At 43.8% G+C, this 27,892-nt stretch overlaps 1 long non-coding RNA gene across 1 annotated transcript; it reads left to right on the top strand.

Annotated features, from left to right (window-relative positions):
* The first annotated feature begins 9,156 nt into the window (after positions 1-9,156).
* Positions 9,157-27,662, top strand: LOC144320569 (uncharacterized). The gene is made up of 4 exons (XR_013386196.1): positions 9,157-9,580; positions 10,826-10,897; positions 11,025-11,147; positions 27,213-27,662. It is a non-coding gene; the product is annotated as an uncharacterized LOC144320569 (long non-coding RNA).
* Positions 27,663-27,892: the final 230 nt, after the last annotated feature.

The raw sequence follows: 27,892 nt of genomic DNA, 5'->3' as shown, positions 1-27,892 counted from the left end.
GCCGCCCCCGCGGACGCCGGGCCCGCCCCCCGCCCCCCGCCCCCCGCCCCCGCCCTCCCCCGCGGGGCCCTGCGGGCTCGGCTGCCCGGCGCCGCCCCACCTTCCCAGCTGGCCGCGCACCCCTTAACTTTCCTCGTGACTTCGCGCGTGTGCGCGCGCCCCGCGGGGTGACCTGGAGCTCGGACTGGGCAGGTGGTGAAGCCGAAGTCTGACACGAGGCCTCGGAAGGTCTGCACGAAGCATCCCTGCCTTCCTCTGCGGTGACCCGCCCTCTTCCTCTTTCTTTGTCCTTTTTGTCTTTTTCTGGAGCCTCCCCACGTGCGGCACCCTCCCTCCCTCCCTCCCTCCCTTTCTGCCCTCGCCCCCCATTCTGTCCTTTGAGTAATGATTTATCCGTCCACAGGGTTATGAACTACACAGTTCACGCCAAAATTAACACCTTTTTGGCATTTGGTTTCTTCAGCGACATCTGACAAAACCCCACCCTGTATCAGGGAGTTCACACCTGCGGGGTTGGGCCCAGAGGCAGGCTTACATATGCCCGTGGCCTAGGGAAGCCACACAGCAAGGTGGGAGGGCAGAGAGGAAGATGGGAATGAGGCCTCGCTCGGATGCAATTTGATGCCAGCATTAAGACTTCATCTTGGAGCCAAGGTGCAACCTCCCCAAGAGGGAAAATGTGGGGGGGTTTGTGGTGCCGGCGCTATGGGGCAAAGGGCACGCACAGAAAGTGCACAGGAACCCACCTGCTTGGGGCTCCTAGGCCAGTCTGGAGAAAGCACCCACACCTTTCAAGGAAGGGCAGATCTCTTCAAGGAGGAGGCCATTTCCTATAACTAGTTTGACCAGGGGGGGAGTCTTGTTGGCTGCCTCTTGTAATTGCTCTGAGGATGTCAATTTTCTGATTCATATCAAGATAGAAGAGGAATCACATCTGGAAGGACGAAAGGATCTAAGCCTGACTGATGAGCCAGCTGCAGGTGGGTTTTCTCAGGGCCACACCCTGCATGATGAGGAAGGTCCCACTCAAGCAGATGGAAGATTCTACCCCTGCAGTTGTCCACAAAATGGGTCTAGAATCCCATAGAACTTGTTTAGAGAAGCTCTAGAGGAGACCCTGGGCCATACCGTTCGGAGATGGAGCCATCAGAGCCGGGAGCAGCGGAGGAGTTGTAAGCAGCAGCTGCATCTGATCCCAGATTCTATCTCCGTCTGTTTATCCAGGCTGAGAGGGTAGAGGTCCAGATGCTGGTTAAGCCAAAATGTTGTACGCCCCAAGTCAGACGAAATGTTCGAATGCTCAGCAAAATCTCTGAAGTTGGAAATCACTCTGACCCCTTTTTCTAAAAAAGACTCTATAAATTAGGAAGTTTCGGAGAAAGCATTCCCCAACGTTAATAGCCCCTTTTCAAATGGCACATCCTCTAACTCGGAGAGCAGAGTCTCTGATTTGATTTGGCTGAATCGAAAACACAAGTGATTCATTAATTTACTCAGCATCTATTTACTGTGCAACTTCTAGGTGCCAACTACCACTTTGGGTACAAAGTAGGATCCTGCCTGATAGATTTATCTCAGGAGAAATCACGAGAACACAAAATAGGAATTGAAGAGTGCCCGAAGGGCAGAAATCAGATCAGAGGGTCACAGGGCCTGGATGTGGGAAGAGGAGGTTGAGTCCACAGGGATGTGAGGGAACACTATAGGGTGATGGAAACAGTCTATATCTCAAGTGTGGTAGTGGTTATATGACTATAAACTTTCACCAAAATTCATAGAATTGGAAACCTTTCAAGGGTGAATTTGACTGAATATAAATTATACCTCAACATACTTGACTGTTGGAAAAGTGTTCTAAGAAATGTGCAGATGAATTATATAAACAAACATGTCTTACATGATTTTGTAGAAATGTCAAGACAAAGCTGTGGGTACAAATACTTCAGAAACCAATATTGTTGTTATTTGCACTTCTGGTAGAAAAGAAATCTCAATTAAAGATAGATAAATTCTACCACCAAGAATTATTCAGAAGAGCACACAGCTCTTGATCTCAGGGTCGTGAGTTCAAGCTCCATGTGGGGTGTAGAGATTATTTAAATAAATAAATAAATTTTTAAGAAGAATTATTCTGGGGGCAACCTGAGTGGCTCAGCGTTTTAGTGCTGCCTTCTGCCCAGGGCCTGATCCTGGAGACCTGGGATCGAGTCTCGCCCGCATCGGGCTCCCTGCATGGAGCCTGCTTCTCCCTCTGCCTGTGTCTCTGCCTCTCTCTCTCTCTCTCTCTGTGTGTGTGTGTGTCTCATGAATAAAAAAATAAAATAAAATAAAATAAAATTAAAATAAAATAAAATAAAATAAAATAAAATAAAATCTTTTTTTAAAAAAAGAATTAAAAAAATTAAAAAAGAAAAAAAAGAATTATTCTGGAAAAAAGGAATGGGAGATAACACTGTCTCTCAGCTGCCACACAGCTGTGAAGGCAAACTGCTGGTAATAAAGCATTTGAGGAGCAAAGAAGTAGCAAACAACAAATCACCAATTTTATATGACTTAGAGAAAATTTTATCTTGAAAGCAAAATACTCATCCCCCTTGCATTTTCTTCTTTGTTTTACATTACAGCTTTATTGAGACATAATTCACAGACCATAAAATTCACCCTTAGACATGTCCAATACCGAGGTTTTAGTATATGCAGAGAGTTGCATATTTGTCATCAGGATTTGATTTTAGAATGTTTTCCTCATTCCAAAAGGGAAGCCCCATGCCCTTTGCTGGGTCACATGGTATTTCTGTGTTTAATTTTTTGGGGAACTTCTAAACCCTTTTCCAAAGTGGCTACCCCATTGTTCAATCCCACCAGCATGAGCGCCTGGCATAGCCCCTCCTCATCTTCCTCACCCCTCCTCAGCTTCCCAGGTGCAAATAGGGAATTACAAAAACAAGCAAACTGATGCTTTTGAGGTTGAAATGAAGCATTAAAGGGAGTATGGGGATAGTCTCAGGTGATGGACAGTGAGTGAGGTGACTCACTCAGAACACTTGTTTTTCTATGCTGTTAAAGTTTATCTTGTCTTCACCTATATCAGATCTACTTTAAGGACTGATTTATTATAGTTACAAGAGTAGGTGGTTTTCCTTGGGTTGAACTTGAGAGTGTTAATATGAGCTTCATTTTAGCAAAAGAGGTGATTTCTTTGAGAAGAGAGGGTGATGGGAGAGCTGAAACAGGAAGTGCCTCTGTCTTCCCAAGAACCCCGCACATTCCCAGACGTGGCCCATGGGCTCCCTTGTTCCATGGCAAGAGATGGGACTCTGGTTTTCCCCTTATCAGTGGAAGCACTGAGCCAGGATTAAAGCCCCACAAGCAAAAGTCCTCCTCCTCTCTGGATGCTCACTTCAAATTCCTCCTGCCATTCCTTAAAAGTGACTTGTTCCCCAGGCTTCCTTCCTAGCCCTGCTTCTCTTCTTATGCCATACCAGTGTTTCCTTTTTTTTTTTTTTTTTTTGTTCTTAAGATTTTATTTATTTATTCATGAGAGACACAGAGAGAGATGCAGAGACAAAGGCAGAGGGAGAAGCAGGCTTCCCACAGGGAACCCAATGCAGGACAGCATCCCAGGACCCTGGGATCACGCCCTGGGTCAAAGGCAGATGCTCAACCACTGAGCCACCCAGGTGCCCCCATACCAGTGTTTCCAAAACCACATGCAATTATTTGGGAAGCTTGGGGCAAAACACAATAAAATGTATTCCTTTGGCCAGGATCTCATGTCTCCGAATCTTTACTTGGCCAACGTTTTTGAGAATTTCAAGGAGAATGCTGCTTATCTCCAAATTCGTCTCTTCTCCTCCTTCCCCTAAACCTGCCCTGTCTTGAAGAATGGCTCATCACACACCAGGTTTCCCAAGCCACAGATCTGGGATTCACCTTGGATTCTGCTGCTTCCCTTAAGCCCAGAATTCCCTCTGGATAGAATGAAGATTATTCCTTGTTGTAATATTTATTTATTTAACAAATATTTGCTGAGCATACTTTAGATAGTATCTGGCTTGAGAGGCTTACCCTATAATCCCAAGGACAGGACCCATACACACGAAAAGGTCAGTCACAACCTGAGCTGTATCACAAGGTAATAAATAAATATGCATTACAGATAATATGCTGCAGGCTCATGGAGAAACATCTTTGTGGGCTGAAGAGGTCAGGCAAGGAGTCAGGGAAGTACTGTTCTGTTGCTTGGAAACAGCTTTCCTAATGGAAGGTAATTTAAAGTGGCTATCCAAAAGGCCTCGGAGGATGTGAACACTGGAAGACATGTAAGCAGTCATTTGCCAATACTCTCATTTTACACAGAGGAAGCTGAGACACCCCCAGCCCTACCTCCACCCTCACCCCCTCACTCCCTACCTCCAGAGACCAAATGATAGATGAATGAATGCAGTAGAGCTGCATTCATTCAGTATTTATTGAGTGCCCACTGCATGCAAAGGCATAGCAGAGGCTACAGTCATGCAAAACAGCAGGCAAGGTGAGAGCAATTACCAAAGGGCACATGCTGTCTAGTAAGAAACTGACCTGTGTCAAAGCAGCTCAGGAACAGGGCTGTGATGGCAGAGTTGAGGGACCCACTGGTGGGTTATAATCTGGGTTACTAGTCCTTCCACTTACCCTTGAAAATACAAGAATTAAAAGAGTTAATCACAGGTTAGTTATTTCTGCTTGGTGAGTAATGAGGGTGGAAGAAGTCACTACCACCCACAGTGCCCGATCATCCCATCAGATCTCCAGGCAGGAGATGCTGAAGAAATCTTTACTGTGTCCACTCAAGGGAAGGTGACGTGGCCTGAATTATTGTGAAGTGGAAACACTGCAGGTTGGTATTAGGACAACACAGACAGGGCTGGGGGAAAGTATCACCTTCAGGGTTGTTTTTGGTTTGTTTTTTTTTTTTTTCCCTGCTTCTAATTGAGTTATTTTCTAAATGTCCCTCTAACAAATTCAGAGAAGGGAACTTCCATAGCCACAGCCCAATCTTAGGAAGACAATGACATGGGGTTTTTACTCCCAAGGAAGCCTAACAGGAAAAGCTAACCAAAGGGGTGAAAATACATTTATCTTCCTGAAAATGAAGGCACACTCCTGGAGAAATTGCCGAAGACAGGAAAAAAGTCACAGCTGTAGATAAACAGGAACTGGTTTTGCAATCCCAGGAGAGGAGAGGTTTCCAATTCGGTGCTTTCTGGATGCCTGGCAGGAGTTTGAAGTAATCTATTTCTCATTGTTTGTAGAATCTCCAAAGTCGGTCCTGAAAGTGGCCTCATTGCCTTAGTCCCCCTGTTCGTGCCCTGAGCATCTGTGTGCTCCCAGCACAGCTTGAAATTAGTGTACTTTTTCATCTTTGTCTTTAGTTTTTCAACAAGCCAGGAGAGACCCCTGGGGACCAGAAGGACCTGCGCACTGGACTGATGTCGGGAGCCTGAGGCGGGGCTTCATTATCCTGGCCCGGCCTGGCTTTGCATGCAGAGAACAACCTGTCCCTAGAGAGGAGTTTTAAAATAATAATATGTAGTGTGAGATGAGATCATAGATATGAAAGCTCTTCTTTGAAGTCAAAAAATTATCAGCCTGCAAATGGGCAGTACTGAGATTACTTATTAATGAATGTATTTGATACTGTCTTTGTCCAGCTCCTAGGCAGATTTGCATGCATTCGTTTAAAAACACAATCATCAGCGTTATGGGTTATAGACTAACATAGAAATCTAATGACTAATAAACACTAATACTTACACAGCTGTACAGAGGAGGCCACATGGCCGATCTATTTCATCACCAACCAAAAGGAGTTAAAAATTGATATCACAAGAGACTCTCTTCCTTCCCTACAGTGTGAGAGAGACAAAGGAATGCCTGGGGGTGGGGGCAGGGGATGCTCTTCCCTCTCCTGCCTGCTAAGTGTCAAAAAGGATAGGAACTCCCAACGGAGCCCTCCCAACCCAGCAGTCACAAATTATTTAGCAAACACCAGCTCCGGAAAGGTGAGTGTTGAATAGCATTGTGAGGTGACCTGCTAAGGAATTTTTAAGCAGAAGGGCTATAGAGTTTAGCATACAATCCTATAGTCTTGCAATATATGACTCACTTGTTGTGTTTGACATTCCTTGTCAAGTGGGGAACAGCACTGGTATCCCCAGCACCTAGCATAATGCCTGGCACAAAGCAGGTATTTTGTAAGATGAATGAATAATTGGAAAACTTTACTCTGTTCAGCAGCCAGTCCAGTGCCACAAAATCCCAATCTCCCCATCACCATACATTCTTCATAGGCCACTCTGGCGTCCTCTGATTCACACCTATAAAATTCTGAACTGCACAATGATGGGAATGTAGAGCTCAAGACACACAAAAGTGCTGGAAGTTCTAGAGGCCTATTGTGGGTCCACTGCCTTGTTCTCACTTTCCCCACCCAGCACCGTGTTGCAAGCTTAGTATGGCCATCATGCACTCTGTAAAGGTGGGGTCCTGCCCCACTCTGCCTTTGACCCATCTGAGGATTTGACACATATGCCTTCTGTGCAATCTCACTCAACAAGCATTTTTAAGAATCCAACTGCATATGTTATGCCATGCCAGGCGCAGTGGAGAAGAGCAGAAATTAGAAAATATGACCTCTGATCTCAAGAGCTAAGATTATAGTAAGGGAAACTCTGCATTATTCTTTACTTATTCTACAAGTGTTTGTTGGGCATTATGTGCTAAGTACTGTTCTAAGTGCTGGGGATTCAATGTGAAGAACCTCCCTGCTCTTATGATGCTGATAGTCCAAACGGAGAAGACAAAAAGTAATCATACAGACAGATACATAATACAAATTCAGATAAGTGCTGTTAAAATGAAATGAGGTCATGGAGAAACTATTTTATCTGAGATCTTAATAACAAGACTTGAGAACAGAGTTCCAGCCAGAGGGAAGAGCAAGTTCAAAGTCGTGCGGGTGGGAACTCAAACTTGAAGAGATCAGTAATACTGGCTGTCTGTTCACTCCATGCCCTTCACAATTTCCCTTTGGGAGCAGACATGGGGTTGGATGTAAGACAATCTACCTTAGGGAAGCTACAGCATCCTACATGGTCACTAAATTTGACTAGATTTGTTCAATTCCTTTGGAGGAGGTAAAGCCCATGTCTTCTCCTGCAGAGCTCTTTTTGGATTGAGCGGTGAAAAATCGATAAGATCCACAGACAGGCACTCAGGAACCACAGAAGGCTGCAGGTAGTAGGTGACTTTGGGAAGCGACACTGAAGCTGCCACTACAGTATAGAAAGAATCTGGGATGAGTGTTAGGAGCAGGTGGCCATTTCCTCCATGCAGGTGATGTTTTTGCAAAAGGGAGCAACGCTTTGATCTGTGTAGGATGCGAGGCATTTTCCAAATTCCATCTAGGACAACATGGTATTCTGTGTGGCTCTCAGTTTCTGTGAAGCAAGAAGCAATGAAATAAACCACATGGAAGAACAAGAAACAAGAAGAATGGGTGCTCCCTACAATCCCACAGAGGCAGGTTAGTTCACATCAAGACAGGGATCCGATCAGCTCACTGAAGACAGAGGTACCAGGTGAGCACAAGGAGGTCACACTTTGATGTGTATTTGTTTGAGCCATTTTTCAGAATTATTTCACATCAGAGACTCTTTGTACAAGCTTGCAATCATCCTGAATATAAGATGTTTATTGAATGGTATAAAATATAATGCACATCAATGAATCAGTCATGTGGTTTCTCTACAAGGGGGTATCATTAGTTAGACTTCTGTTGATAATATAATCATAACCCCTCCCTCTAAGGATTAAATTTTAAATGTATCCTTCCAGCAAAGGCACGATGAATTGAAAAAAAAGAAGAAAAAAAGGTGATACAAGGACGTCTTCTAAAATGAAAGACTTATTAAACCCTCACCTGGGTTACACAGTTCTCACTAACAAGCTTAAGCATTGCTTTCATTCTATGGGATTTATTTTCATGGGGGCTAATAGACTGGTGGGGGGTTTCCACCATTTTATTTGTGAAGAAAACTGTGTTCTGATTCTTAGATCAGACACAGGGAGGCAGCAGTGAGCCAATGAGGCGTCTAAACAATGGCAACCGCTGAAAGTTTGACTCTGGATGTTGAGAAGCAACCTGGCTGTTTAAAATCATTTACCCGAACAGAAACACTTTATTTAAAAGGCTTTAGGGACACCTGAGCGGCTCAGTGGTTGAGAGTCTGCCTCTGGCTCAGGTCGTGATCCCAGGGGCCTGGGATCGAATCCTGCATGGGGCTCCCTGTGAGGAGCCTGCTTCTCCCTCTGCCTATGTCTCTGCGTCTCTGTGTTCTGTGTCTCTCACGAATAAACAAAATCTTTTTTAAAAAAGAAGACTTTAAACATTAGAAGAATTTACTGTTGTAGCTTATGTTTTCTGTTCCCTGTTAGAGCTTGATTTCCTTACCTCCCAAATGTTTTTTGCTTTTCCTACTGACAATTTTCTGTTTTAAGATTTTTCTTATTTCCAAGGCATCTCCACACCCAACGTGGGGCTCGAACTTACCACCCTGAGATCATAAGTTTCCTATGCTGTACTACTGAGTGAGCCAGTGGATCAGGATGTCCCTAGCCCAGTAGCCCAGAAAGCAAGCTCCCCGAGGTGCACAAGTAACAAGGACCGCCTCCTGGGGGAGCCTCCTGACAGTGCCCCTCAGGGCAAATTGGTTTCCAAGGGCCCCTCCTTAGGAGAGAACACAGGGCACTTCCTCTTCCTCCCCAAAGAGGAGTCTTCTCATTCCTGCCCATCTGAGAACCGACTGGGCACCTCAGACTGGTACCACGGCCAGTCTGTCTTTAACCCCCAAGTGAGGGTGAGAGAGACGCCTGGAAGCAAAGGATGGGGGTGTTTACTGAGCGCAGGCTGGTGGAGCCCAAGGGGATATTGGGAATGACACCCCAGCAAAAGGGAGGGGCTGGGCTCACTCCCCACGTGGCTCTGGAGCAGCCCGCAAGGAGCACCCAGGACAGTCCTCCCTTGCTGCGCCTCACAACAGGCCTTTGTTAGGCCGGCAGGCTGGAGTTTATTTTTAGGCTCCTCCCAGGCTGCCCTGCTGGCTCTGGCCCTGGGCTTCCCCTCGCCCAGCTGTTGCTTCTGCTTGCCCAATCCCTGGCCCAGCTGTTGCTTCTGCTTGCCCAATCCTTGACCCACGGGGCGGGGGCTGTGCTTCCCTCTGCCCTTGTCTGGCGTGACGAGCCACAGGAGTGATGGTAGCTGGGGAAGGTGGCACCTGGGCTGAGGTCCCTCCTTGTACCCACATCCCCGTGCCCAGCCCAGCCCCAAAGAGGCCAGCCTTCCCTCATCTCACTGTGGGCCTCCAACCCAGGCCTTCCTTTCTTTCTTTTTTTTTTTTTTTATTTATGATAGTCACAGAGAGAGAGAGAGAGAGAGAGAGAGGCAGAGACACAGGCAGAGGGAGAAGCAGGCTCCATGCACCGGGAGCCCGACGTGGGATTCGATCCCGGGTCTCCAGGATCAGGCCCCGGGCCAAAGGTAGGCGCTAAACCACTGCGCCACCCAGGGATCCCCCTTCCTTTCTTTCTTTCCTTCTTTCTTTCTTTTTTTATTTTTTATTTATTTATGATAGTCACACAGAGAGAGAGAGAGAGAGGCAGAGACTCAGGCAGAGGGAGAAGCAGGCTCCATGCACCGGGAGCCCGACGTGGGATTCAATCCCGTGTCTCCAGGATCGCGCCCTGGGCCAAAGGCAGACGCCAAACCGCTGCGCCACCCAGGGATCCTCTCTTTCTTTCTTTTCTTTCTTTTCTTTCTTTCTTTCTTTCTTTCTTTCTTTCTTTCTTTCTTTCTTTCTTTCTTTCTTTCTTTCTTCTTTCTTTCAGGTTTTATTTATTTATTCATGAGAGACAGAGACATAGGCAGAGGAGAAGCAGGCTCCCTGTGGGGAGCCCCATGGGGGACTTGATTCCAGGACCTGGGGATCATGACTTGAGCCAGGGGAAGACACTCAACCACTGAACCACCCAGATTCCCCAACTCAGGCATTTCTAAATCGCAGCCTCCCTGACTAACAGGGGTGGGTGGCCTGATTGCCTAGAGCATCCTGAAATGCTAGGCTCTCCTTACTGCTCTTTGAGGATGGACCCTTTCTCCCAGGGTCATCAAGGAGAAGGACACAGCCTAGAATGAAACTCTAAAGCCTGCCCTCCTTTCTGGGTGCCTACACCCGCAGACTATCTCTGATGGAAAGGGTTCCTGGACGGGTCATATTTTAAATTGTTTTCTTCCTTCCAGTGTTGTCTCTCTGGACAAATCCAGGCGTAATTTTACACTTCTGATGTTTTGAGCATGGTTGTAGCCCTACTGAACCTGCAACTGCGAGCTTCCCTGTGTGTATTTTTAAATCTGCACAGAAGCAGAGATTGCCTATGGGAAATAGGCAGTTTGTGTTTGTGTTTTTAATTTCTACCCTTCTGCATTGTTTTTACCTTTTCCCAAGACATGAATTATTTCATCATGTTTGAAAAGGAAAGAATGAGGACAGCTCTGAGTAAAGTCAGGGCCTTTGCCATGTTGGATATACCCTCTGCCAGAAAAGCACAGCAGGTTTTTTCTCTTCCATTCTTAAAAATATGCTTCAATTCTTGCTTCTACTGTTGTAGTCTCCTTTGCTAAAAGAATATAAGTGCCAGTCCTGTCCTGAGGGCTTCCTAGTTGCCCAGCGTCCTGCCCGCCCTCCCATCCCCCATCCCCACACACTGCATTTTTCCTCTGTTTCAGAAGCATGATGCTATCAGGCCCAAGAATTGGCCAGGGAGGAGCTCACTACAGACAGGACCACTCAGAAAGACGGTAAGATAAGTCCACATTGTATACGATACTTTGAAAAAGCAAATTGTCAGGAGAGTAGGAGAGAACTGGCTCCTCTTTATTTTAACACTTTGTCCTTTGATTTGCATTCTCTCTGTAATCCATTCAGCCTCTAAACACTCCCTGAACACCCACCCTGTGCTTGGCTCTCTGCAGTTCCTGGATTACCAAGGGAGGGAGCCACACCCTGCACCCAGAGGACCACACATTCTGTGTGGGATACAGCTAAGTGGTGAGTGGGTGGGGGCCACAGAGCCCCCAGCCTTGCCCTGTCCTGCCAGCCTGGAAGCCTTGCCCGGTCCTTCCAGGTCCTGGAAGGTTCTCAGGAGGAGGAGATGCCTGAGCTGAGTCTTAATGGACTAGTTGGCCACGCAGAAAATGAGAAAGGCCATTCCCCAGGTGGGCAACATGGCATAGTGACAGGGTCCTTCTGTCATTGAGCTTTTCTATACATCATGGCCCCATTCTGAACACTTGGCATGTGTCCTACACTTAGTTCTCACAACCTTGTGGGGCAAGTGCTCTTATGACTTCATTTTATTTTTTTTTTAAGATTTTATTTATTTATTCATGAGAGACACACACAGAGAGAGAGAGAGAGAGAGAGGCAGAGACATAGGCAGAGAAAGAAGCAGGCTCCATGCAGGGAGCCCGATGTGGGACTTGATCCCGGGACTCCAGGGTCATGCCCTGGGCAGACGATGGGCATCAAACCACTGAACCATCCAGGGATCCCTTATGACTTCATTTTAAAGCTCAGGTACCTGAGGCACAGAGGATGGAGTGATTTTTCGAGGTCACACACTGAGTGAGTGGTGCAGTCAGGATTTGAACTGAGGGAGTCTGGCTTCAGAGCCCTTGCTCTAACCCCCAATGATCCTCCAGTTTGGGTCATTCTGGAAGTGAGAAGTGGCTGGAACAGAGTTGCAGAAGCTGGGTGGAAAGGTGGGCAAAAGCCACAGGATGCTAGGGGGCCCAAATTTTATACTGATAATGGGGAGATGATTGGAAACAATGGGGAGTCGTTATCAGATTTGGGTTTTAGAGAGATCTGTGTTTCTGGAAGGATTGATGGGGCAAAGCTAGGGCAGCAGTAAGGTGGCTGTGAGCCATCTGATGCAAATGAGGCTGTCAAGCCAGGTGGAGAAGGCAGATGACTCTGAGTTCTACTGAGAAGACAAGGTCTGATGCTCAGCACCCAGTTTAGGTGACTGGATGGTGGGGGGCGGGGGGAGCTCTGCTCAGGTATGCTGGGAAAACGGCAATAATAAGATCAGGCTGTGAAGGAAGAGGAGGAGCCAATCAGGGGCCTCCATGTGGACAGAAGGACCCTAATTAGGTCAGTGGCCGGAGGATTGGAAAGGAGGAAGCATGTGCCAGAGATCATTTTAAAGCGGACATTCTTTACTTGGAAAGAACTCAAGGGGTTTGTAAACTTGTGGGGGGGGGGGGGGAATATTATATCTTTATTTTTACTTTTCTCTTACTAAAGTGTGTTTTATTCTCTGATGATTAATATAAGAACACTACTGTAGCAACGTTAGCAATATTTATGGCTTTGTCCTTAACAGAAATTACAGATTTTTCACATCACATTTCACCGAGAATCTGAGTATTGTTTGTGTTCATCACTACTTGAAAATGATGGTAATTAGACCTGACATTGGATCTGAGTATTTAATAGTATATTAGTGCATTATTACATGTGTTACCATACCAAAACTTTTTATAACTTTGGAAACTATATTTTCAAAAAATTATTCCTTTTGTGACCCTTTGTATTGTTTCATGCTCTAAAAAGCATTATTCTTGAAGCAATCCAAAGTCTTCCCCACACAGTCAAGAGGCTTCATGGTTCAAAAACAAAAAAAAGGTTAAGAACACCTAACTGAAAGGTAAATAAGTAATGCTTGTTAATGATTAGCGATGAGGTGTGAGGGGGAAGGAGGAAAGCCTGGAGTCTTCAAGAGTACCTTAGCAATCAACGGTGGCACCTTCTACCCTGGAGAACATGGGTAAGGAGAGGTGTAGGAAGGATGTGAAGGAAGATCTTCATTTGTGAAGGTGTTAGGTACAAGAAGCAGTTGGAGCTTTCTAGTGGCAAGCTGGAAATGTGGCTACAAAGTTCAGGAGCAACCACGGGAATAGAAATCTCATTACAGAGTCCACAGCAGAGATTTGTGAGAGAGCAAACAGGCACATCCAGGAAGAGTGTGTGAGATGGGAGACCAATGGTCTGAGCCGGAGCCTGGGGGACACTGGCAGGGAACCCAGGAACCCAGGAAGCAGAGGAGGCAAAAAAAGAGACCGAGATCAAGTGGTCCAAGGGGAAGGAGGTGAATGGGGAGAACCGGCCATGGGGGCCAGAACAGAAAGGATGCAGGAGAGGGTGGTGAAGACATTGGCAGAGGCAGTGGAGAGGCCTCATTAGATGAAGACTAATCTGAGGCCAGAGGCCAGCAGTGGCAAGTCTAGGGGACGATTCCCAAAAGCTGCAAGAAACCAGATCTCAATGCAATGAGGAATGAGGAAGCGGAGGCCCTATATCTGAGCTTGTCTTTCAAAACATTTAATGAGGAGAGAGGGCAAGAGTCAGGAAGCCTCTAAAACAGAGGAAGGCAGGGGGTGGGCGTCAGAGTCAAGGGATGACACTTTTGAGCATGCTTGCTCAAAAGGAAGCCAGCAAGGAGCAGGAACATGCTCATCCAGAGGTGGGGACATCAGTGAGGAGAGAGAGTCACTGGAAGAGGTGGGTGATAGGGTCAGAGGCCAGGGGCCATCAGTGTACAGATGAAGGGAATGAGAAGGGCCATCCACTCCCCTTCTGAGACAAAGGATGGTAAGTACAACAGAACACACAGATCCATCTGGGAGAGGTGAGAAGGAAAAGCCAAGGCATTCCCTCATTCCTGTTTCCTCCTGATGGAAGTAGGTCCAGTCTTGCGTGCCTGTTCGGGAGGAGGGCCTGTTTAAGAAAAAACACACAATTTACAAAATCAAAGTGAGGGACAAAGTGGATATTGTTTAGAATGAGAAAAGAAATCACACAAATTATATGATTTATATTTGTTGACTGGCATGTCCCTACAATACTTTATTTTCCCCTACATGTATGGCTATAGACTCTGATCATCTCTAAAGTGAAAATAACTTTGTAATATTTTCTAAAGAGAGAGTAGAAGAAGAATTCAATGATTTCTTCTCATGTGCTTGGTTTAAATTTATTTCTCTACTATTGATGGGTGGGATGCATAAAGCTCACAACTTCACACACAGACCACCTGCTGTTTGTGGTACTGCTATGGGGTTCTGGTCTGCAAATGCAGGAATTACAATTCTCTCTAATATGATTCCCATTAAAATAGAAAAAAACAAGTTTAAAGTGTGTCTTAGCTTAGGCTGCTATAACAGAATAGCCTAAACTGGGTGGCTTAAACAACAGACATTTATTTCTCACAGGTCTAGAGACCATGAAGTCTGAGATCAGGTGCCAGCAGGGTCAGATTCTGGTCAGAGCCCTCTTCCTGTCTTGCAGATGGCTGCCTTCTCACTGTATGCTCACACGGCAAAGAGAAAAAGAGCAAGGTCTCCAGTCTCTCTTTTTTTAAAGCTTTTATTTATTTATTCATGAGAGACACACAGAGAGAGGAAGAGACATCAGTGGAGGGAGAAGCAGGCTCCGTGCGGAGAGGCTGATGTGGGACTTGATCCCAGGACCATCACGCCCTGAGCCGGAGGCAGAAGCTTAACCACTGAGCCACCCAGATGCCCCACATTCCTGTTTTTATGTTATCAAGCCAGTCATTTAGATTATTTTCCAGTGGCTCGTAGGACTCAGATCATGTGTCATTCAGACTTACACTTTGGATCACACCCTGAGCTGAAGGCAGATGCTCAACCACTGAACCACCCAAGTGCCCCTCTTCTGTCTCTTCTTAGAAGGCCACTCACTCCATCATAAGGACCCTACCCTCATGACCACATCTAAACTGAGTTAGAAGGCCCCATCTCTCAATACCATTATGTTGGGTGTTAGGACTTCAACATATAAAGGGGGGAAAGTCACATAAACATTCAATCCATCAAAATGCATTAATAATTATTAATGTTGCATTATCTAGTATGTTCCTGACAGGGAAGGATTGCTGCCTTGACTATGCCCTGAGAACCAAATCCTCTACTTATAATTTTATACATCAAAGTATTACAAGAACTTTCCAACTTTCCAGAAGACCAACTTCTGGCTCTGTACATTTCAAACCCTGGTTTCCCCTCTACCCCTGCACATCTGCTGTCACCCTATATGGGACACATTCCCTTCACCCGGTCCTACCCTGCACCTATGGCACGCGCAGTGGGTGGTAGGAGGCCTGGAAGCTGCCTCTACACTGTGATGGCCAGCAGTGACTGAAACTGGTGTGGAAGTGACCAAACACATAGACGTTCCCCACTAAACTCAAACTAAATGTGTCTCCAATTTTATTTCCTTAGCTGAATCCCCAGATCCCTAAAGCCACCTCAGTGCTATGTAATATTGACGTCTTAACCAGTGCAATTAAAATATCTTATTTTAGGGGCACCTGGGTGGTTCAGTCGGTTAAGTGTCTGTCCTCAGCTCAGATCATGATCCCAGGGTCCTGGGATCAAGCCCCACTTTGGGCTCCCTGTCAGCTGGGAGCCTGTTTCTCCCTCTCCCTCTGCCTCTGCTCCCCCTGCTTATGCTCTCTCTAATAAAAAATAAAATCTTTTAAAAATTATCCTACTGAAAAAAAATATGTATCTTACTTTCGCAAACTTGATAAAAGCACCACATGAACACATTGCTAGGGCCTGTCTGAGGGCCCAGGAAGTGAGTGACTTCACCAAGCAAGGGGCATTCCCTTCAAGGTGATTCTATCTCTGCCTCGAGGGCACAGGCTGTGAAGGAGAGAGGTGAGAGCAATGATGAGACAGCTATTTAAACTAGCTGACTATTGTGTAGTGTCTATCAGGGGATATGTTACTTGTGTAGTAAGTCATTTAATCCTCTTAATGGTCCTGTGATATTGGTACTATGAAAATCTTCCTTTTACAGATAAGGAAACTGAGTCATAGAGACATTAAGCAACTTGTCCAGCGCCACACATATAGTAAGTGCCAGACCTATAGGATTTGAATCCAAGCAATCCGGCTCATACTTGTACCCAGTATGGGAAGCAGCCTCTCCACAGCATAGCTCACAACCTCCACTCCCTTCCTAGGATTCTATAGGCCCACCTATAACTTTCTGACAGTATATATTTTACTTATTTGCCTATTTTCCATTCCTTGCTACTAAAATATAAACTCTCTGAGGGCAGAACTGTTTATTTTCCTCACTACTGTATCCCTACACCTGCAATATTGCTTAGCCCACAGTGGATATATAGTAAATATTTTCTGTTTTTTAAAAATTCTTTTTTTTAAGATTTTATTTATTTATTCATGAGAGAGGCAGAGACACAGGCAGAGGGAGAAGCAGGCTCCATGCAGGGAGCCCGATGCGGGACTCAGTTCCAGGACCCGGGATCATGACCCTGAGCTGAAAGCAGACGCTCAACCACTGAGCCACCCAGGTGTACCTATTTATCATAAATTCTTTAGTATTCTTCTAAACTTTTTTAAAAAATATTTTATTTATTTATTTGAAAGAGAGAGAGCATGAATGAGGGAGGGAGGAAGGAGGGACAGAGGGAGAGGGAGAAGCAGACTCCCTGCTGAGCAGGGAGCCCAGATATGGGGTTCCATCCCAGGACCCTGAGATCATGACCTGAGCTGAAGCCAGATGCTTAACCAACCGAGCCACCCAGGCACCTCTATTCTTCTAAACGCTTAAAGAGGTAATCTATTTGGGGGGGAAAAAAAGAAGTAATCTATTTGGAAAACTGCAAAAGAAAGTGAAAATAAGAAATACATACCAAAAAATGGGGAAATTTTGGCCCACATGAAATCCAGGGTGGGGGAATGAATCTTACTATTTTTAATATATATAATGTATTCAATACAGCTCTGTCCTAAGTGTCTGTGATTCGTGTTATCCAGTTCCATGTGTCTCACATCAGGTTGGTTACACAAGCAATCAATTAGGAGTGATCAGATGGTCTTGAATTGCAGGTCCTCTTGAGTGCCCGGTTGAAGTATGAAATTCAAAATTTGTATTAGCACCTGACTGCATGATTATGTGTTATGTGATTTTCTCCAGTAAAACTTGGGGCCAAAGAAAACAGATGGATCCAAAGTTGAGGATTTGTTGACTGGCTGTGCCATTAAGTCAAAGGTAAAGAGCTTGTATCTGATAATGAGAATGTCCTTCAAACCAAGAGGGTTGGAGGCTATTAGTTGGGGAGGCTGAAGGCCAGATGCCTTGGCAAGACTGAAAATGGGTGAGTACCTGAGGGGCCCAGTCCGTTAAGCAGCTGACTCTCAATTTCCACCCAGGTCATGATCTCAGGGTCCTGAGATTGAGCCCCATGTCAGACCCCAAGCTCAGCAGGGAATCACTTCAGGATTCTGTTTCTTGCTCTGCTCCTCCCCCTGCTCACTCTCTCACTAAAATAAATAAATAAATCTTAAAAAAAAAAAAAAAAAGACTAAGATGGGAAGGATGGTGGTTAGGGGAGGGAGGGTATAAGGTTGAGGTCAGAGTGGAATTTCAAAGTTTAAGATGCCAGAGGTGAAACAGTTCTAGGTGATGACAAGGTCTTGTAACAGGATAGGAGATATTGATGACAAGTGAACAGAGCTCTCAAATGAGTCATAGGATATGAGAAAATTTGATATTATATGAGGTAGGCACTAATGCGTAAGTTTATTAGCTTGAGCAATGATTTGTAAACTGTAAAGCCAGCCTTAAATATCATATAGTATTTAAATATCACCTCTAATAATCTACTTTTGATTGACAATACTTTATTTCTGATCTTTCTAAAATAATAATCCTCCCCAGGGATCCCTGGGTGGCGCAGCGGTTTGGCGCCTGCCTTTGGCCCAGAGCGCGATCCTGGAGACCCGGGATCGAGTCCCATGTCGGGCTTCCAGTGCATGGAGCCTGCTTCTCCCTCTGCCTGTGTCTTTGCCTCCCTCTCTCTGTGTGTGACTATCATAAATAAAAATTAAAAAAAAAAAATAATCCTCCCCAAATTAACAAACCAGGATACTAGCATTATCTCAATTCAGTAGGCTTATAAAGTCAGGGCTGTTTTGCTTGTTGAATTAATTCTGTTCATTTGCAGATAAACACACACCAAAGAAGTATTACTTCATAGCTCCAGATTAAGTCCCTTTTAAGATGATACTGAAGAATCCATATTTCATTGGGTGTTCCAAATATCATAGAAGATCTGTAGTCTCCAAAAGTGCACATTCTAAGGCTACAAGACCCTCAATAAATGCACAAATATAATGTTAAACAATGGTGGGATGGATAAAAGTACTTATATCTCCCAGACACCCTGTCCATGAAGAGCTCCCATTACCAATATAACCGGCTGATTTTCCAAGAAACAAAAAACTTTACTAGGTATTCTCCAGTGGCTTTTAAAAAAGATAATAGAGGCTTGAAATTGGATGTAATGTCCAATGAGGAGTAAGATTTCCACTTCTTTCTCTATCAGGTGCAGCTGGGGATAGGCAAAGAAATGTTTTGTTTGGTTTTTCAGGTTTTTTCATCCAGTACTTAGCCTGAAACATTAAAGAATGATATCAGAAATCCCAGATCAACTGTAGCCAGTGAGGAAATTTATTTTACTTTAAGAGTATTCATCATAAAAGAACCAATTTGTATGTTCATTAAATTCACCTGAAATGATAAGAAGTCTTAAAGAAGTCTTTCAAAGTGGGCGTTTTGTGAAAGGCTTTTGCCCTTGCACCCTTTTTTTTTTCTTTTAAGATTTATTTATTTATTCATGAGAGACACAGAGACTTAGGCAGAGGGAGAAGCAGGCTCCCCACGGGGAGCCTGACATGGTACTGGATCCAGGATCCTGGGATCATGCCCTGAGCCTAAGGCAGATGCCCAACCCCTGAGCCACCCAGGTGTCCCAACTTTTTTTTTTTTTTTTTAGACTTTATTTATTTATTCATGAGAGATACCGAGAAAGAGGCAGAGACATAGGCAGAGGGAGAAGCAAGTTCCCTGCAGGGAGCAGGATGCAGGACTCAATCCCAAGACCCTGGGATCATGACCTGAGCTGAATGCAGACGCTCACCCATTGAGCCATCTAGGCATCCCACCATTGCACACTTTCTAACCAGGGAGTAACTGAGCAATTTCTTCTCTTCCTGCTTTGGAGGGAAGATGGACAGGACCTGGGTAGTGTAGAAGATAGAAGTGGAGGAATCCATGCGCCAGATCCTACATGTGAAGTAATTTTTAGATATTTTATGGAGCTAGGGAAACAATTTTGCCCTTTCCATTTTTCCCTACTGAGTCTTCCATATCTCCAAGACAGATGGAGCACATGTAACAAAACCAACCAAATGCAGAGAATGCAATCTGGGATATTAAAAATAAAATCTTTTCCAAATCTTCACAAGCTCCTTTAAAAACACTTCTACCCAAGTGCTAAAGCAGCTAACAGAGGTGTCTAAAAATGGAAAGAAGAGGTGCCCCAAGGGTTCTTTTTTCAAAACCAGTCAGCATTAATATTTACTTCTCAGGAAGGGCTCTATATACAATCAGCAAATATGACCAAATTTAGTCATATGTGGATTGAAGATGAATATATCCTAGAGAGCTCTCCATTAAGAATCTTTAAATATAACAATGTTGAATCCAATCCAGAACTAAGGCAAACGAGCAAATGCAGCTAATACCCAAGTATAATGTTAATATTTCAACTGGCTCCAAATAAACATTCAGTACCATTATATTATTCAAAGAAATCAGTAAAGAAAATATGATTAGCTGGATTTTGACATTGTATTGTTTGCCCTAAGTATAAACTCCTTATTAGACACCTTGTAGCTTATATTTTACATTTTCGTAGTATTTTAATATTATAGTTTCTTAATATTTAAACGTAAGAACCTATCAATCGTGGCTCCTGGGTTTTTAATTTTCTATGTAAAACTAATTTATTCTGAACCGTATGTAATTTCAGATTTTCTAGGGGTAGATTAACCTCACAAAATTGTGTTCAGAAAAAAAAATTGTGTTCAGATATCACTATTCCATTCCATCATCCAAAGAATACATCAATATTCAATTAAATGTAAATAAAATTAATTTTTTCTCCTTTTTTCCACCGGGGTGTATAAGTAAATTGTTTGAAATGTATTACTGATGGAAATTAAATGTAAATTACTTACTTCTTAGTTTGTGGAATCTCTGTGCACTGGAAACTTATCTAGGTGCTGGGGATACTAGCCATGAACAAGGCACAGTCAGGCTAATGGGGGTGGGGGGGATTGGGGGGTGGAGAAGACTGGCAACAGCTCTGTAAATAAGCAAATGAATGAATAAGAGCATTTCAGACAGTGTTGAGTACTGTGAAGGAAAGGAAATCTGCTAATGGTATAGAGGATGCTGAGAGAGGGTGAGGGGCAGGGAACAGGGTGGTTGGGGAATTGGAGGCAGTCATGTTTGGATCCCTGGAGGGGAAGGAGCCAGCAATGCAAAGAGCTGGGGGTGGGGATGGGGTACCTCTGGCAAAGGAAACGACTAATGCAGGAAGGAGCTTGGTATGCCCCTATGACCGAAGTGTGGCCCGTGGGGCTGGACTTTGGGGAAGAGTAGTGAGAGATGAGATGCGGGTGTTAGGCAGAGCCAGCTTTTGTAGTAAAGATTTGGAGTTTATTCTAAGAGTGAGAGGAAGCCATAGGAACTGACTGCATACTTTTAAAGATCACTCTGTCTCCTGCGAGGCAAATGGATGGGACAAGGGCAGGAATGGAAGCAGGGAGACCAGCTGGATTGATGAGAGAGTCTAGGAGAGCCACAATGGTGACCCCAAGTGGGCTGCTGGCAGTGGCCCTAGTGGAGATGGTGAGAAGTGTTCAAATTCAAAATACATTTTAGAGATACAACCTAAAGGACTTGCTGGTAGTTAACTGCATTTTCCCAAACTAAGTTCTCTCTCTTGAGCCACACTTCCAAAGCTTTTCTGAAACAATTTTAGGTTCTGAGCTCCTTGCTCTTACCTCCCTATGCATATGCATGTAAATGCATGCACACCATTTAGGCCTCAGGAAAATGCCACCCTGCCCCCAAACCTCTTAAATCACAGTTGGTCCAGAGGGCTTATCTAGCCTTCCTTCCAATGCATCAAGTACAGATCAGCTGCTTTTCTGTCTGCAGATCTCAGAAATGACTCTCCACACCGCCTTTCCTAGGTCTTGTCACCTTACCATCCATACCCTCCGACAGACTCCTAGGGACATTCCCAATCATTTCATATTTGTGCATGACTTTTCAAAAGCCCAAGACTTCTGCTCCCCACCCCCCCTGGGGGGGATTTTCCTAGAAGCTACGGCAGCCCCAATAACATTATCAAGGCCCAGCTCAATGCTGGGGTCTTCACCAGCCTGTTATGTCACAAAGTGCCATCCTACAGCTGGGAAAACCAGGAATGTAGACATGTTTGCAAACTGTGAAACAATACCCACCTGGGTTTTCAGTCAGGTGAAACTGGGCTCTTAACCTCTTGCTTCTCCAGGAACTGTGGCCCCAAGAACTTGGTTAAGCATCATAATTAGAATACAACTCTTGGAGGCATCTGGATGGCTCAGTTAGTTGAGCGTCCGACTCTTGGTTTCAGTTCAGATCATGGAGTCAGCTTGTCCTTCTCCCTCTGCACCCCCCTCCCCCAGCTTGCTCGTGCTCTCTCTCTCTCTCTCTCTCTCTCTCTATATATATATATATATATATATATATATATTTTTTTTTTTTTTTTTTTTTTTTTAAAGCACAACTCTGGAGCCAGATTGCCTGAAATCGAATCTGAGTGTCACCAGATTTTATTTGCTTGACTTTGGACAAAACACTTCACCTCTCTCTCTGTGCCTCTGTCCATCTGTAATTGGAGATAACAATATCTGCCACTTAAGGTGGGGAGGAAGGGAGGTACTGTGTATAAAGTGCTTAGGATGGCACCTGGCATAGAACAAGTGCAATATAAGTGTTAGCTATCACCCGCACTATCTTCCTGTCTCACCCACCAAGGTGTCACCCTCATTTCTTATTTGTGCATCGAAAATTCAGTTCTATGATTGTGGAGACATTACCCAGCCCCCTGGGGGTGGTGCACATAGGTAGATGTGGTTAGAAGAGAGCACAGTGGGGTCATTACAGAGGAGCATGGTGGGGCAAAGTGATAAGGTGAGCTCACTGAAGAGACACTTAATAAGTTGTGATTAATTTACTCTGAATAATGCATCCACTTGAAGGCATTTTTAAAGCATTCTTCAGATTAAATTCCCTACCATTCTGAGGCTCATCTCACTGAACAGGAAGTGTGTCGAATGGGCAGGGAGAGCCTGTTTTTTTTTTTGTTGTTGTTTTTTTGTTTTGTTTTTTTTTTTTTGAGAGCCTGATTTTTGCAGTAACTCAGAGTTGAGCTTATGTATCTCAAACTCTTGTCTTCATTTCTTTGATTCACTATAGCTTTTGGGATGTTTGGCAGTTAAGCCAGATTAGCTGTGGTCACAACACATTACAGCAGGTTAAAATGATAGTTTTCTTCTTGTTCATGCTAGAAGTCCCCCATGGAAGGGACAAGAAGGTCTTGCTTACTGTGGAATCAGACTGGCAGAGGCCCCATCTCAATAGGCTTCCCGGATCATAGTAGAGAAGAAATGTGACAAACTGCATGTTGGCTCTTGAATTTTTACCTAAAAATGACCCATCATGTTGTTCATATTTCTTTTGTCAGAGTGAGTCATATGACTATGCTTAGGCTTAAAAGGGAGAGTATGTATGATTTTTCTACAGGGAAGTGCCTCCAAATACCTGGGGACAAGTTACCAAAAGGAGTTAACTGAAAGTTAACAGAAAACCCCTCTAAAAGCAGCTTAAACAATTAAGGGGTTATTTTCTCATACAACAAGAAGTTTGGAGGTGGATCAAGTCTCAAGTTGGTAAATCTGGTAGCTCAAGGAGTCTTCAGGGACCCAGTTTATTGCCATCTTTTTACTTTTCCATCCTTAGGATATCCACAATATCTCTCCTCATGGTCACAGGATGGCTGCAGCAGTACCAGCCATCACGTGCAGACCAATAACATCCAGAGAAGAATACTTAGTGTTTCCTTCCACCAGTCTCATAGTATTAAGAAAAATCTTTCCCAGAACCTCCAGCTTACCTTGGTTCCTGTTGGCCATAATTAAATCAGATGACTATAACTTAGCCAGTCATGAGCCAAAGGAAAACCACTTCTTGGGATAAGAAAAGGCCTATTTTCCCTTTGTACAAAGAACTCCGATTTCTATAAGAAATATGTCACTGAACATAAGAAATGAGGAAAACGTTAACCCAGTTTTACCAATTATGGTAAGCTCCTTTATTCAGGGTGTAAATAAAGAGGAACAACAATTAGGCCAGTATTTGTGCTTACATAATTATTCACAGTCAAATAACTATGGGCAAATAAAGCAAGCAAAACAAGCATCTAATGGGGAAGGATCATTTACCTGAGAGTCAGGGAAATAAGAAACTACTTGGGATTGATATTACATCCATCTCAAAAGAGTTGGCTAAAAGAATTCACCACTCCCTTCTTTGTGTCCACCCCCAACTATAGCCTAAATATTCTTTCTTCATCATTCACTCACCACACTTTATTGCCTTTATCTGTGTACCTGTCTCCAACTGCAAAACGATAAGCTCTTTGAAAGATGTGGCCTATTTCTTCTGTTTATTCCTGTGCATGCCAAAAATAATAATGGGTAACACCAGTTGATTGCCCACTGTGTACCAGAGCCCATTCTAAGTTCTAAATGTAATACAACTGTCCCACAAGGCATATGCTATTATCTATGCTTAATACATAAAGAGTTGGAGGGTCAAACAGTTAAGTCATTTGGCCAAATGTACACAATTATTAAATGATAGAACTGGGGATCCCGGGGCAGCCCGGGTGGCTCAGCGGTTTAGCACCTGCCTTTGGCCTGGGGCGTGATCCTGGAGTCCCAGGATAGAGTCCCACATCGGGCTCCCTGTGTGGAGCCTGCTTCTCCCTCTGCCTGTGTTTCTGCCTCTCTCTCTCTCTTTCTCTCTCTCTCTCTCTTTCTCCCTCTGTGTGTGTGTGTGTGTGTGTGTGTCTCATGAATAAATAAATAAAGTCTTTTTAAAAAAATGATAGAACTGAATTTCAAGTGAAGGTAGCCTAGTTGGGTTATGCATGACATATTTGCCCCCAAAATGGGTGAACCTAGTATGCTTTAATATACAATATGAACACGTGAGAGAACAGGAGTGAAGGACAAGTGATATTATCCTTTATTTACAAGTAGAATCTGAAATCAAGTATAATAGACTTAAATTCTCTGAGGATGGAGATCACATATGTTTCCCTTGCTCAGTATGGTGTCTCTATCTCCTAGTTTACTCTCTGGCACACAGTAGATCCTCATATGTTCCTGGAAGTAGAGGAGGGGGAATGGGAGGGAGGAAAGAAGGGAGGAAGAGGAGGAAGGAGGGAGAAAAAGAGAATGAATGAATAAACACAGTTAATGTTCTCTTTCTCTTGCTCCTTACATTTTCTACCATCTTTTCCTGTGTTATTTCTAGGAGTATTTTGGTGTCAAAAATCTACTTCTTACCTAAGGTAGAAAGAAGTATTGGTTGCTCTAAGTATCAAGGGTTCTCAAAGAGAAGAGTTTAAATGTAACATTGTTGCAGAGTAGGGGGACCTTCTGTAGCCCTATAAATTATTTGGCTTTTGAAACAATGTATCTTCTATAAAGTAGATTTTTTCCTTAAACTGAAACATTGTAACCGAAGCTTTTGCTTTTAATTGTGTGCTGCTTGAAATGTCAATACAGTGCATGGACATATTGAATTATTTTTTTAAGTCAATGCAAGGCCATCAACAAATGAACAGCAATAATTAAGGAAATGGCCACTGTCAGTTGATGGAAATACTACTCTAGCAGTTCCTCCGCCAGTCACGTGTTACAGTAGATAAATGACAGGTTGGGAACACTAAAAGCATGATGTTTCTTCTTGTTTCAGCACCAGTATCATGGGGGTCTGCTTTTGCAGAATGCTCCAAAAAGTCATACAAATGTAATACATTAGATCTAATCTTCAGACCATATAGACCCGCACTCTAGTTTTCATCAGCAAAGTAAGATCCTGGTTAAACTGAATCATTGCGCTGTTGTCACAAGTGAATTTTAAGTGTTCTTATTTTTTTTTTTTAAGTGTTCTTATTCTTAAAGGTGTCGAAGTTTTTTAAAAAAAGATTTTATTTATTTATTTGACAGAGAGAGAGAGTAAGAGAGAACATGACCTGGAGGAGGAGCAGAGGGAGAGGGAGAAGCAGACTCCCTGCTAAGCAGGGAGCCCTGTGCGGGACTTGATCCCAGGACTGTGGGATCATAACCTAAGCTGAAGGCAGATACTTAATTTACTGACCGCCCAGGCAGCTAATTTTATTTATTTATTTTTATTATTATTTTTTTTTCAGGCAGCTAATTTTAAAAAGTGTTTCTGTGGTCTAACCTTGAACTAGAACTTCATGAGTCTCTGAATATCCCAATTTCCCCCAATATCCCATTTTTTCATTGTTTTTTATTCTCAGATGATTTTCAGATTTCATTCAAAAATTTTTTGAGTTATTAGGGATTTTTTTTTCAGACGTCTAATCCAATTTCAATATATCCAAAAATGACCTCACTGATTTCTCTCTCCCATCTGTCTTTCTCTCCTTTTAGGTTCTATCTCTTGGTTGAAGGCATCACCGTTCACTCTTTGATCCAAGCCAACATTTAGTCACTTTGGATAGCTCTTGTTTTTCCACTTACATCCAGTTAGTGACAAGCCTATTCATTCAACCTCTAGATCCATCCTTCCCTTTTCCTTCCCATGCCCTAAGCCAGTCCCTCATTATCCTCACCCGGAATATTGAAGTGACACCCCGCCCCCCACTGGCTTCCATTGTGTATCTCTTATCCTACCAACTCATCTTTTGTTTTTCCAACCAGTTATTTTCTGTGAGATGTAACATGTTTCTTCCCTGGTCAGAAACCTATAATGAATGGTTCACTATCACCAATTTTTAACAAGTCTAAACTCTTTAATAACATTCAAGATTCATCTTCAGTTACTCCAAGCCTGCCTTAGCACTCCCATTTCCTATCACCCCCTACTATTACCTTCCTTAGAGCTGCACATATATGTATCATCCTTAGATATATTGTGATGTTCCTCAGTTCTATCTACCTGGCAAAATCCAAATTACCCTTCAGGGCCTTGTTCAAATACCTATGGAAAGGTCCTTGGTATCCATGCAGAATTAGTCATTTCTTCTTTGCTCTCCTAGCATTTTGTTTCTATTCTTGTTATGCTCCTGTCTTAGGTTAGGTTCCCAGAAACAGATCCTGAGAGGAGGATTTGTAGGAAAGTGTTTTCTACGGGAAATGTTCCCAGAAGAGATTGGCAAGTGAATGAAAGAAGGAAGCAGACAAGAGAAAGGGACTGAGCAAGTGAGGCTTTAGACAAAGTCCCAGAGGGAGTGGCTCAGCCTCATTTAGTAGAGAAATACGGACATTGTTTTATGTCCTGCTCCAAGGCAAGGGGCTGGGCTTTCTTACCCCTACACCAACTAGTCCCTAGCAAGGAACTCTGCTCCTAAGCACTTCCTCTCTTGGAATAATACGTTTGTAGTGCTCAAGGACATCCGATCCAGGAGAGTCATAGGTACAAACCATTGGAAGCAAAGTATGTCAAAACTGATGCAGGAGGACAGGAAGGGTAAAAAGGGATCCCTAGGCATTCAGGAGGAGGCAGACAGTGTCAGCTACAGCTCGCTCGCTTGTCAGTATAGGCTTCTTTGTTTCTACCTAAGCACCTTCAGCCCCCAGGTAGTGAATTACTTGGGAGGGAGACCCCTCCCCTACAGCAGGGAAGATAATACTTCACACCTAGAGAGTGCTTAAAGAGCATTTATTGGTTTGAATTGAATACCCCCTTTGTTGGTCGTGTGCAACGTTTTGCTGCTACTAATTATATTGCTGAGATTTTTTCCCCCTAGCTGGTTTTAGCTCAGTAATAAAAGATAGGGCTTCTGGGGTTTCAAAACCTAAGGTTCAACTTTTCACCTTGCACTTTTCTTCCCAGGGCAAAAATTTGCTCAGCATATCTCTTCCTAAATTCCAAGACAGGCTGCTTGCTCTGTTCAGTCAAGACTGCCAACCCAAGAAACATTTTTGAAAGATCACAGTCAACGTCATTGCCAAAAGAAGAAGTTCTTGGCACACAAAGGACCTGGTTCAATATGAGATGCCAGATGGTGATTTCAACTTCAGCTAAATTCCTGCTGAAAAAAGTGTTTGAACTGCAGATGAGAAAAGCTTCTATGACAAATTTCCAAGTGTTAGAAGCTTCAGAGGGAAATGGCAAGTGTTGATACACGTACCCCCCCCAACACATGCACACATATCATAGAAATACTACCTGCATCTGGTAATTAAGATTCCCACAAAGATGCCTCTGCTTTTTAAGAAGACTAAGCTCTAATTTGATTTTTACTAATATTAAAGTACATTAACTGAGTCCATTGAAAGCAAATACTGTTTGATTGCATGTAGTGTTTCTCAAAGGATGTATCCCCTTAGCATCTGTTGTAAGCTTTTTTAGCATCTGAGGCAGTTCTCATTCCTCTCTCCTAATAACTCTATTATTAAGCCAGTTAATAATCAGCAGGCACCCCTTCTCTAGTTTTCATTTTTTTCTCCCTAACTACTTTCATATTACAGGGAATATATATGAAGTATAAATTGATGGTGTTCTCCTGGGTA

Source organism: Canis aureus, chromosome 9 (genome assembly GCF_053574225.1).
Source record: "Canis aureus isolate CA01 chromosome 9, VMU_Caureus_v.1.0, whole genome shotgun sequence".
Taxonomy (NCBI): Eukaryota; Metazoa; Chordata; class Mammalia; order Carnivora; family Canidae; genus Canis; species Canis aureus.
The sequence above is the reverse complement of the archived record's forward strand: the minus strand, read 5'-3'. Positions and strand labels throughout refer to the sequence as shown.